Genomic DNA, 13,439 nt, shown 5'->3' with positions numbered 1-13,439 from the left:
CCTCCCCATCAAGAAGGAACCTAGGTGACCAAATCTGGGACAGTAGTTGAGATGAGGTCTTATCAAGGCTCAGTACAGAGGTACAATAACTTGCTTGTCTCTGCTCGTCAAGGTATTTTTCAACAACCAAGTGAGTTGATGAGCTGATTTAGCTACTTTTGCAGTGTACCCCTTAAACTTCATCTTCCTATCCACCAACTCTCCCAAATCCCTGGCCTCATCAATCTCCTGGAGTACAGTTCCACCAATGTGGTATACTGCTGCTAATCTTTTCACCCCAAATGCATAACCTTACATTTTGTCACATTAAATTGACATCCATTTTCCTTAGCCCAGAACTCCAATCTATCCAAGTCGTCCTGCAAGATTTTGACATCTTTTACATTCACTATTGCCCTGCCCAACTTTGCATTATCAGCAAACAAATGAACTGTTCCTCTTAGATCCTTCCTTATATCGTTAATGAACAAATTAAACAGAAGTGGTCCCAGAACAGAACCCTGCGGCACACCACTAGTCACAGGCCGTCTTTTGGACTCTACTCCTGAATAAACTTCTCTTTGATATCTCTCGATCAACCACCCACCTATCCATCTCACCAACCTTATATCCATTCCCATATGTTGTAGTTTACAGATTAGAATTCCATGTGGTATCCTGTCAAATGCCTTAGCCAGGTCCAGCAGTATCACTGTAAACCCATTACCCTTATCCAGTTCAGCTGTCACTGTGTTGTTATAAAACTTGAGCAAGTTACTGAGGCATGAACTACCCTTCACAAAGCCATGCTGTCCCCTGTACAGTATCTCATTTTCATCAATCCATTCCTGTATTTTCCCCTTGACTACTTTCTCCAAGACCTTGACAACGACTCCTGATCAGTCGGTAATTTGCAACCGTAGTCTTGGATCCTCCTTTATGCAGTGGAACTATTTTCCACTCTTTCCACACCTTCGGGACTAAACCAGACCCGAGACTCAGATTAAACAACATGGTCAAGGGCACTGATAATTCTTTAGCCGCTTCACGTAAGACCCGGGCCGGTATACCATCCAATCCCACAGATGTATCCACATTAAGGTTCTGTAATAGACTATTCACCTCCACTTCATTCATCACAATACCCATATAAACTAATGGTTCCTTCATTTTTTCAATGTCACCACCTGGATGATATACTCTTGCAAAGTGCTCGCTCAGTAATTCCACTATATCGACTGATTCAGTGACCTCCTTACCATCATCATTCCTTAAAATCATTTTGCCGTGTACAGTTTTTTTTTGCTTGCAGCATATTGAAAGAAATGTTTGGGATTCTCTTTAGCTTGCATAGCTAGTTTCCTTTCATAATCCGCTTTAGCTTTTTTTACCACAATCGTTACCCTTCTGGCCTGCACTTTATACCGTTCATGTGCCTGCAGGTCACCCCTTTCTTTAAATTCCCTCCACAGTTGTTTCTTTTTTTTGCAGCTCAAGCTTAATGGTGTTATTCATCCATTTAACCCCTACTTGTTTTACTATTCGGACCCTAGGTATACAATCAGCCATAAGCTCCTGTAAATGCTCCTTGACCACTTCCCATGCTCTATTGACATCCAGCCCTTGCAGTTGTACATGCCATGGCACTGATGCAAGCAATCTCATAAGCTTGTCATACTTGCCAGCACAGTAATTCCACATATACCCTGTCTTAATCAAAAATTCTACACCTTTAGCCTCCTCTCAGGTTTGGAGAGGAGTGACCTTATGATCACTCTCTCCAATAGGTGACAACATGGTCATATTCATTACAGTCAAATTCTCAGATGCTATTACCAGGTCAAGCACTGTCACACCCCTAGTATTTTCAATTACTTGCTGTCTCAGATAGTTATCCCTTAATAATTGAATAAAATCCATTTCCTTCCTCACATGTGTCCTCTCCTCCTTCCAGTCAATGTTACCATAGTTGAAATCCCCCATAATAATTACCCTCCTTCCACTCATTTCATCAATTTGTTTATGAATACTATCTCCACCATCTATTCCATCACCTGGTCTATAGCAGCACCCAACTGTATATTTTGTTCTGCCAGTCTCAATCTCACACCAAATAGCCTCAAATGAGCTCTTTTCACTATCCTGCGATACAACTTCAGTTCTCCTTGGCTGCAGTTCATGAGCTATCATCAATAACACTCTTCCCCCCCCCCATTTTATTCTCTGTGTCCCTCCTAAACACACTATAACCTACACATTCTATACCACTAATTATATCATCTTCCGTCAGCCATGTTTCATTAATGCCAATAACCTGTGGCCAGGAAGAGCCAATCAAGGCCATAAATTCTTCCTTCTTGTTCCTAATACTCCTGGCATTAGTATACATGAAATGCAGTGGTTCCTTTGTCCCACCCCTATCTTGATGCGTTATTCTAACTACTGTCTCACTGATGTCCGCATATCCACTCCCCCCCCCCACCTCCTTGGTAGTTCTAGTTTCCCTGGTTCTGTACGTTCATTTTCACTTCATTCAGCAACACTTTTTCCAGTCTCCGCACACCAAATCCATTCAAATGCAGGCCATCCATCTTGTATAAATGCTTTCGCCCATCAAACTCATTCCACACATTGGATATGTATTCCTGACTGTATGCCTGTTGAGTATTTTTACCACTGTGCTATCGCTGCTTGTTTCATTTACCAATTTTTCGAAGTAATTACTCCATACTTCAAGGATATCTTTTTCTCCTGTTTTCATGTCACCTTTATCATCTCTACAGCACTCTTTCCTCCATTTCTAAGCTTCTTCAATAACCTCCAGAATATCTTACCACCTTCTTGATATTTATTTTCTATGTTCTTGCCAAAATCTTCCCATGACTTTTGTTTAGCTAGTTTTACACATGTTTAGCTTTCTTACATTTGTCTCTGTATTCTCTAAGAGCAAAAGCTGACTTATTTGCCAGGAACTTTTCATATGCTTTCTTCTTTTCCTTCACTGCCTCTTTAACTTCCTGTGTCCACCATGGAGTTCTGATTTTTCTATCCTTGCAGACAACCTGATCACATGCCTCTCTGGCTGAACCAATCAGAGTTTTCTTCAAGGCTTGCCACTGAATCTCCAAGGTTTGATTCCTGTTCTCAAACTCTTTCCTTTTTTCTTCAATCATCTTTGCGTATTTTAGTTTACAGTTCACATCTGAGAGCTGCTCAACTTTTATTCACTTTAAAACTTTCTTACATGTGATTCTTTTCAATATGAAGTTCAATTTTATCCTGCTGAAGACTGAATAGTGATCACTTCCAATTTCAAATCCTCTGTACACTCTGGTGTCCTGCACCAGGGAGAAAACATCATTATCAACAATAACATAGTCAATGAGACTTTTCTTATTTATTGCCTCTTCTCTCCATGTGAATTTGTGCACATTTTTATGTTGGAACATGGTGTTAGTAATAACCAGGCCATGTCCTGAGCAGAAATCCAACAGGCATTTGCCATTATTATTAGCTTTGCTCTTTTCTCCAAATTTTCCCAAAATATTTTTGTATGTCTCACAATTATTTCCTACTCTGCTATTTAGATCCCCAACAAGGACCAACTTTTCCTTTTTCATTGTGTCAGTTGCTTTTTCTAAAGTCTTAAAAAATTCCTCTACTTCTACCTTAGTAGAACCTTCTGTGGGACCATAGGCACAAATAAGTCACATTGTCCAATTCCCCATTCTTATATTTGCCCACATTACTCTACTTGAGACTGACTGCCATTCAAGAAGATTAGCCTTGTATTTTGTGTTGAATACTATGGCTACCCCTTCTTTTCCTTGATTGTCATTTCCTGATTATAACATTTTGTATTTATTGTTCAGAAAGATCTCACCAGTTTTTGTCTTTTTTGTTTCAGTTACCCCTATTATGTTGATCTGGTACAACAGGGGCTTTGTTTAACTGGGCGATGTCCCCTGCTGGCTTGAAATTTTGTCATGTTGTACCATCATTTTCTATATTGGTTTAAGCCAATTTGGTCGGCTAAATCCCAAATTGCCAGCCCATCCTCGTTCATTCAGTATCCAGCTAGATACCCAACAGGGTGCACCATGAGAAGGTGAGGATTGGACATTAGGTCAGAAGCCCTGGTCGGTTCTCCGCATTCCTTTAAAGGCTATGTGGAGGTCTCCTCTCAGTTATATAGCTTTGACCCTTATAAAATAAAATAAAAATAGGGAGAACCATCAGGACGCTTATGCCTTCTAGGTGCAAGCACTTTTTTTTTCTTTGTCTTTCTTTTTTTTTTATATCAACAAATACATTAGTTTGGATCTCTATGATACATTAATACTATGTGCAAAGTAATTAACAATAATAATAAGACTAAACATGTTTTTTCAAGCCTCCAATAAACTGAGTGATGGCCTTGCACTGTGCTTTATTGCAGAAACAAATTCATCTACCACCTAACTATTTTCATAAGCATTTGTGCTAGGATGGGGAGTTTAATTTGCAGCCACTTAGTAAAATAGTAGTGATTCAGTTGGCTACCCAAGCTTAGTTGTCTCATTCAGGACAATGATTGAGATGGCTAAGGCCATGATTTAGCTTTGATTGGAATTATTCCAGAAGCTGCTATGAAGCAAGTGCATTGTGTGCCTGATATTTTCCAGTTTCTTTGCTTGTTTGATGAAATATGCGACTTCCTGGTAGGGAAAAACTATTGTCTCAGTATTAGACTGGCTAACTTATTTTCAGTTGAAAGGCCCTGATGAATGTTCTGATAGTACTAGATAGGATTTGAACCAAAATTTTTCTAACCAGAGAAAACCATTGCGTTCTCCTCACATCTGCTTTAGAAACATACACTGTTAACCACATATCTTATATATGTGAAACATTGCCAGCTGATTTGTTTGTTTTGCATGGGGATTAGCTCTAATTTCTAAAAAGAAATGAAATTGGAATAATTCTTCTCTTCTTCTAGAAATGGTATTTATAAAAAAAACCTCATGGTCACAGTTGCTTACAGAGCAAAGTTTTTTGAAAAAGTTGTGAAATCCTAAGTTTTCACAACTAGGAAATGTAAAAGTAATACTTGGAAGAGTTCCCACTGCTCATTCTAGAAGCACACACCAAATTACAAGTTTTACATTACTTGAAAAGAAAATCAAGAAATATGGCCACCTTCAGAATACATAATACAGAAAATAGCATTATTGTTGTTGTTGTTATTAATAGTAGTAGAAGTAGTAGTAATAGCAATATTTTACTAAAAATGGGATAAAAGGACTCTTTTCATGTACATATCAATTTATATCAGAAAACTTATTGTGTTATCATAATGTAAATTGCATTCTATAAACAATAGTTTATAATATAATATTCTTATTATATTATACTTTATAATATAATATTCTATTATTATTCCCTCCAGAAGAACAAATAAAAGTAAGATTAAACTATTACTGTTATTATCAGATTTCATTTCCAATTGAAAAGAAAGAAAAATTCTAAACAATTACTATTAGAATATGCAATTTTCAGACACTACAAAGCACTAAAAATGGGCATTAGACAAGGGTGTGGACCCTTGCCACTACTTTTTTAATATTTGCATCATTGGTGCTGAAAGAATTTAAAGAAAAAACAGTAGTAGAATAAAGATCAATGGCAGGCTTTATAATAAATAAGATTTGCAGAAGACTTAGCAGCAAGTGAAAAATACTACAAGAATCAGTTGCAGAGATGAATAAACTCCTAAACAAAACAAAAAAAAAAAAAAAAAAAAAAAAAAAACTAGAGTAATGATATGTACCAGGGATAGAGAGTAAGTAATAAATGCCACAATAAATGGGACAAGATTATTGCAAGCCCAATAGCATCAGATGGGAGAAGTAGAAGAGATGTTAGAACAAGAATAGCACAAAAATTAACATCAAAGAATATTTCACTGAGATCAGAGAAGCACTTAATTAAAAGCTTTGTCTGGAGTTTGGCCCTCTATGGATCAAAATCATGGACTCTCCAAACTTTCAGCATTTGAAATATGGTTTTGGTGCTGAATGCTGAAGATTGCATGACAGAAAGAGTTACAAATGAAGTAGTATTAAGAAAGGCAGAAGAAAAAAGAGACATGCTACATACATTAGGAGAAAGAACAGGACACCTATTAAGACTCAGACTGGACTAAAAATTTGATCTAGGAATGATGGAGGAAAGACCTGGTAAAGGGAGAATAAGAACCCAATAAGGGGCTAAGGGTTGTCCGTAAAATCGAAAGTCTGTTAAATCACGAATCTTAGGTATAGTATTGAAAAATAAAACACTTTCAGTGGTACAGTATTAATATATTTTAATGAGAACATTTTTATGTAAATACCATTTTACTGAGGATTGGGCTTGTAAAAAACATCAAGTTTCAGTTGCTTTCCACTTTTATACTGTTTCTTAATAATTATTGATCGAAATTTTCGAAAATGTTCATAATAAGCGATCACCTCTGGATCTGAAGATGCACCTATGAACGAGATGATGTTGTCCATGTGTTCTCTAACCACTGATGGTTTCGGACCAGCTGGAACCGCTTCTTCTTCCTCGTTGTCAACCTCCTGATTGCCCATAGAACATCTTCAGCAATTTCTTCCTGGTTGAGTATTTAGTAGTCGATGCCTAGCCATTGCTCAATGTCATTCTCACTGACATTATCACCAGCTCACATCAAAGTTGATCAATGGTACTTCTGTTTGATCTAAATCCACATTGATATTCTCCTATTTTCTTTTCAGTAACTGTTTCACAGAATCTACAATATAGATTGTAGATTCTGTGATTTTCTCCTTATTTCTGAAGTTGACATCACCATATATTTAGTTTTATTTACATTGATCTCTAATCTAATATCATTAGTTTTTCTTTCCAGTTCATTAGACACCTCAATTAACCATTTCTTAGTCCTTGACATGATGATTATATCATCAGCATAAGCACATAATTGACTTTATTTATTAAAAATTGTCCCTTCTTTGATCTAAATCTTTAATCGCATGATGCAATAATGCTATGATAAATAATGTTGCTGATAGTGCGTTTCCTTATTTTACATCTTTATTAAATTCGAAGGTGTCATTAAATTTATTATCTATTTTAGCTTTTGTTTTTTTCATTGTCATTATTATTAATCTGATTAATTTCGGTGGTATCTCTAATTCTTTCATAGTCTTTTGTAGACTATCTCTGTTTAGACTATCAAATGGTTTCTTAAAGTCTATAAATAACATATGTAGATCTATTGCTTGTTCAAAACATTTTTCCATCATCTATCTGATAATGAAAAGTTGATCAATGGTACTTCTGTTTGATCTAAATCCACATTGATATTCTCCTATTTTCTTTTTGGTAATTTCTTTAAGTCTGTCATTTATTATGGATGTAAAAATTTTACAAACTACATTAAGTAACGTAATACCCCTATAGTTACTACATTCAAATTTATCTCCTTTTTTATAAATAAGACAGATTATGCCAACATTCCAGTAGTCTGTCATTTCTTCCTTGGACCAGACTGTTGAAAATATATCCTGTAGCACTAAACATATTGAATCTCCTCTTAAACATTTCACTAATTCTGTAACTATATTATCTTCTCCCAGTGCTTTATTATTTCTCATTTTTTTGCATTTTAGCTTCAATTTCACTAGTTGTTAGTGGTTTAATAGGGGTATTCTCTTCTACATCAATGTCCTTTCTTGTTTCTAATTGAATATTTTCCCCATTTTTCTCTCTATTTAATAAATCCTTAAAATATTCTGCCCATCTCTCTACTATTTTCTTTTCCTCTCCTAAAAAATTTTCTTTCTTATCTTTACATTCCCTAGTTCTTGGTTGAAATCCGTTTTTCATTTTTTGAACAGCAGCATAAAATTTTCTGCTTTCATTTTGACTATTAAGTTGTTCTATTTCTTTTATTTGTTTCATAATCATTTTCTTTTCCATGATAATATCCACTTGACTTATATAATTTTACATCTCCAAACTGAAGCCTTTTGGCTCTTTATTTTAGTAATTTTCTTTCTTTTTTTTAGTATATTATTTGCTTTTCTTCTAAGTTCATTATATCTCTCCCAATTACTTCTAGTATTTAGCTGCATCATTTGTGCTCTGGCTCTATTCTTCTCTTTTATAGCTGCATCACATTCTTCATCAAACCATTCTTCATTACAAGTTCTTTTCTTTTCACTTATCATTTTGGCAGCCACTTCTTTAATCATATTTTCTACTCTATTCCATTTTCCATCATTACTATTAAATCTATTAGCTATGTTATTTTCAGTTTCAGTTAATTTGGTTTTCAAGTTATCTTGGTATTTTTTAGCTTTCTTTACATCATTACTAAGTTTATCTATGTCCCATAATCCAGCCTTCTTTTTTTTGTTGTTTTTATCATATTTGATCATCTTTCTCTTATAATCGTTTTCACTAAATAATGATCACTGTCACAATTAGGGCCTCTGCAGTTCTTGACATCAATGGCAGAGGAGAAGTGACATCTCGAGACTAAAACATGATCAATCTGGTTTACGTTGTTCATGCCTGGTACCCTACAAGTTCCCAGGTGAATTGCTTTATGTGCGAACGATATGCTTCTTATGAACAATTTGTTTCTGATTGCAAATTGCATCAGTAAATCACCATTTTTATTATTTTTGTCATGTAACGTAAATATTCCTGCCACTTGCTTTTGATTTTCATCTTTCCCAACCTTAGCGTTAAAGTCTCCCATGACTAATAGAATATCATACCTTTGTGTCTTACAGCAAACTTAATCAAGTTGCTCATAAAATTTACCTTTATCAATTTCTTCTTGTTTAGATCTGTTTTATATTTTGGCATTTCATTAGCAACTTCATTCATCTTTCCTATTTATTTCATTGTCCTTACATTCCATGTTGCCATTTTGATATCTCTTCTTATTATTTTATTCTTATTTTTCTGCTTATTTTGTAATCCAATCATATCCATTTTTCCGTTACAGGTCAATTGCCATTGAGTACTATTCCAATGTTTCGTTTGTATCAGTAACATAAAAGTAGCATAAAAATTTTTTATGTGATTGGGTTACTAGCCCAATGCACAAACCTCCTCCTTTATCCCGGCTTGGGACTGGCTAAAGCGATCACAACTCAGAGTAACCAACTTCAGGCAGAGTTAAACAATTGAATACTGGGACTCAGAAAGAAAGAATAGAAAGTAATGATTGGAATAATCAACGTGCAAAGAAATGGTATAGGTATAGATAGGAGAATAATTATTTCATTTCCCAACTGGTAAAATGAAGTTATAGATTTCGGATACAGAAATGTGAAATACATCTGAAAAGTATGAAATATGAAATTATAAAAAGTAGATATTTATAATTCAGTTACTATGAACAGTTGTAGCAGAAGTGGGAGGGAATGATTGGAATACTTTAAAAATGAACATAAAATTTAAATCAATTCCGTATAGGACATGTCTCAAATAATTTCATCATGTATTTGTTTTTTTTTATGTTGCTCCCACCCATGAAAGGTTGCTTCATAATGGTTAAGAAACAGGATTATTATTATTGAAATGAACATTTCACAAATAACAACAATAGTAATAACAATAACTCTTTTAATCTGAAAATCGAGACATAAATGGAAGAACTCATTATAACTAATTAACCCGGCTTTCGTAAGGTGGGGTGTCAAAGACCCCAAAGATATAGAAAGAAATAACTGTGACACCCCATCTTACTAACATCGGGTCAATAATGGAAGAACTTATGTTAATTTAAATATTTTTATTTGTAGAATTTTTGGCTGTTCCATTGCCATTTTCAATATGATTATAGGAAAACACTCTCAAAAAAAGAGAACATCAATTCAGTTGCAAGCATATGATATTATATGCACACTATCAGCTGCAGGAGAATGGCTCCATGTGCACTAATAGATATTTAAAAATAATTACAATAAAATAAATTAGTTAATAAAATATTTTTAAATGTTAAAAGTTAATTAATTACAATTTACGCACCACATGAATGGCAGGTATAAGTCAGTATAACTTCCCAAAATTGAGAAAGTTTAAGGCAATCACATTTGTTAAGGTTTAGATTGTGAATATGTGATTCACAGCTTTCTTTATATTGTATTTCCAGAAGAAAATAACTTTTATGTAACACTTTGGCTTTGTTTCACTGAATCCTGTGATTTGTAGATAATGTGTGGTTTGCTAAACCATGCATTATTAATTAGCCTTGAAAAGATTTATTCAGTTCTTTAAGTGAAATATATTCTAGATGTTCTTCATGACGAATTTGTGCAGAACAACTAGTCCATAATAACATAAGCCATATGAGCGCAGAGGGATTATGTAAATTCTAGGATAAGAAAGAGGGGGATATTTGTCTTTAGGAGAGATAAGAAAGGTATTTAAAAAATAAGGGGTTTAGAAAAGAAAGGGGGTGCTTAAGGGTCAAAGCTGTATGACTGAAAGGAGACCTCCACATAGTCTTTAAAAGAATGTGGAGAACTGACCAGGGCTTCTGATCTAATGTCCAATCCTCACCTTCTTACGATGCACCCTGTTAAGTATCCACCTGGATACTGAACGAACAAGGGCTGGCAACTTTGGATTTAGCGGACCAAATTGTATTCTTATTGGCTTAAACTACAATGTAAAATCTACAATATGACAGAATTTCACGCTGACTGGGGCATCTCTCTGTTAAACAAGGACCCCATTGTTTTTGCTGGGGAACCAGGGTGAACAATGAAAAGTCAGTTACTGGATCAAATTCTGAAACATCCCAACTCATTGTGTTCAAAATCAATGCTATCAACATAAAAAGCCTGAATGACAAAGAAATGGAACTAGAAGAAGAATTTGATAAGTACCAGATCTACATAATAGGGATAAGTGAAACAAAAAAGACCAAAACTGGTTAGATCTTTCTAATCAATAAATACAAAGTGTTATATTTAGGCAATAACAATCAGAGAAAAGTAGGAGTAACTATAGTATTCAACACTAAATACAACATTAAAGATACCAAGCTGTTTTAAATATAAACCTGGTTTTAATCCATTTCCCAAGTTAGCAAACAGACAAGTAAGTCAAGTTTGCGTCTGCAAGTAATGCAAGTCTGGATGACCCCGCACGCAGTGCAAGTCTTAGGCAACTCGTGGTAAAGGTGGAATAAGCTCTGATCACTATTCTTCGTATTTACCCTTAATGCAAAGCATCTCCTTGAGGAGATGTATGATGCTATGCATTAAAGGCAATGGGCCACTACTCATACCGGTTTCGATCTTTATTGAGGTCTCATCAGTTGGAACCAGGCTTAGAAATACCAAGGTTTTAGTAATACAGAGCTTATAAGTATTTTACCAAAACAAGTTACCATAAGGTGCTTGACTCCTCAAGGAGATGTGCTTTGCATTAAGGGTAAATACGAAGAATAGTGATCAGAGCTTTTTCCACCTTTACCACAAGTTGCCTAAGACTTGCACTATTTGCAGGCACAAACTTGACTTACTTGTCTGTTTGCTTACTTGGGAATTGGATTAAAAACCAGGTTTATATTTAAAATAGCTTGGTATCTTTAACGTACATTATACCCAAGGTAAAAAAAAAACTAAATACAATGCTAATCTTCTTGAATGGCAGGCAATATCAAGTAGAGTGATGTGGGCAAATATCAGAATGGGGAACTGGACAATGAGACTTATTTGTGCCTATGGTCCCACAGAAGGTTCTACTAAGGTAGAAGTGGAGGAATTTTTTAAGACTTTAGAAAAAGCAACTGACACAATGAAAAAGGAAAAGTTGGTCCTTGTTGGGGATCTAAATAGCAGAGTAGGAAATGATTGTCAGACATACAGAAATATTTTGGGAAAATTTGGAAAAAAGAGCAAAGCTAATAATAATGGCAAATACCTTATGGATTTCTGCTAGGAATATGGACTACTTATTACTAATACAAGGTTCCAACATAAAAATGTGCACAAATTCACACAGAGAGAAGAGGCAAGGAATAAGAAAAGTCTTATTGACTATATTATTGTTGATAGTCATGTTTTCTTACTGGTACAGGACACTACAGTGTACAGCAGATTTGAAATTGGAAGTGATCACTATTTAGTCTTGAGCAGGATAAAATTGAACTTCATATTGAAAAGAAGAACATGTAAGAAAGTTTTAAAGCAAATAAAAGTTGAGAAGCTCTCAGATGTAAATTGTAGACTAAAATACACAAACAATGTTCAAGAAAAAAATGAAAGAGTTTGAGAACAGGAACCAAACCTTGGACATTCACTGGTAAGCCCTGAAGAAAACATTGGTTGATTTAGCCAGATAGGTATGTGGTGAGATTGTCTGCAAGGAATAGAAAAATTAAAACTCCATGAAGTTTCCTTCACTGCCTGTGAAGGAAAAAAGAAGACAGTATAAATAAAAATATTTAAATTAATGTAAGTGATTCAGTTATTAATTAGTTATAATGAATAATCGGCTTGGTTTTTCAAATGTGAGTTCATTCGAAATGCTACTGAATTTAATTGAGTGTTTTAATATTAACCTTGAAATAAGAATGTAATGCAAGTTAACATAATGTCATGTTCATAAAAGCAGAAAGAGTTGTTCACAAACATGTGCACTATTGGGTGCAACTAATGTCCACCCAGGTTTCCACTACTCTCACATCTGGATTGTACTATAGTTACTTTACCTAAAAACAGGGTCAACTTACTGGCATCAGTCTTTTCTTCGAATTCCTGCAATGATGACCTGAGCAAAGTTCCCTCCGGTCCACCAAGAATGGCTCCCTTCATGTCACCCATAGTCTTCTGACAAAAATATAAGAAGCATATAAGATCAGTTAAAATTCAGCTCTCATATCTTTCTTCATAATGAGATTTTCGGTTTGTGTCCTCAAGGAGTTCATATCAGGAATTTGATGATGACGACTTTGATTAAGAGTTTGAGAATACTATAATAGCACTCCATAAAAAGTTTATATTATTAGTAAATTATCATTATTATATTATATTATATTATATTATATTATATTATATTATATTATATTATTAATATAATATATTAATATCATTATTATATTATGTCTGGAAAAATGGATGTCAGTAAATGTAAAGTTATGCACTTTGGCATTATTAGATATCCACAACATCATATTATATTAGTAGGATTATGCTAGAACAAATTTATCATGCTGGAATGTTAGTAGATAGGAAGTTGAAGTTCAGGGGCCATATAGCAAAGATTGCATATACAACTCAAAAGATAATTGCAATGAGGAAACTAACTTTGATATGTAAAGATAAGGATGTCATTTTTCCTCTTTACAAGGCCTTGATAAGACCTCACTTGGACTATTGTGTGTAGGTCTGGTCTCCCTGTTTTCATGGTGATTCTGATACAGT

The 13,439-nt window shown here is 34.6% G+C and overlaps 1 protein-coding gene across 1 annotated transcript in view; it reads left to right on the top strand.

The window, feature by feature from the left end:
• The window catches only part of LOC150110289 (uncharacterized), a 359,887-nt gene that overhangs the window by 285,199 nt on the left and 61,249 nt on the right, over positions 1-13,439 (top strand). The gene's annotated exons all lie outside the window — the stretch shown is intronic.

The sequence above is a fragment of the Typopeltis vanoorti genome, chromosome 1, assembly GCF_054136105.1.
Source record: "Typopeltis vanoorti isolate ZY-2024b chromosome 1, IOZ_Tvanoo_1.0, whole genome shotgun sequence".
NCBI classification, from domain to species: domain Eukaryota; kingdom Metazoa; phylum Arthropoda; class Arachnida; order Uropygi; family Thelyphonidae; genus Typopeltis; species Typopeltis vanoorti.
Note: the sequence above shows the minus strand (reverse complement) of the source record. Positions and strands in the feature narration are given on the sequence as shown.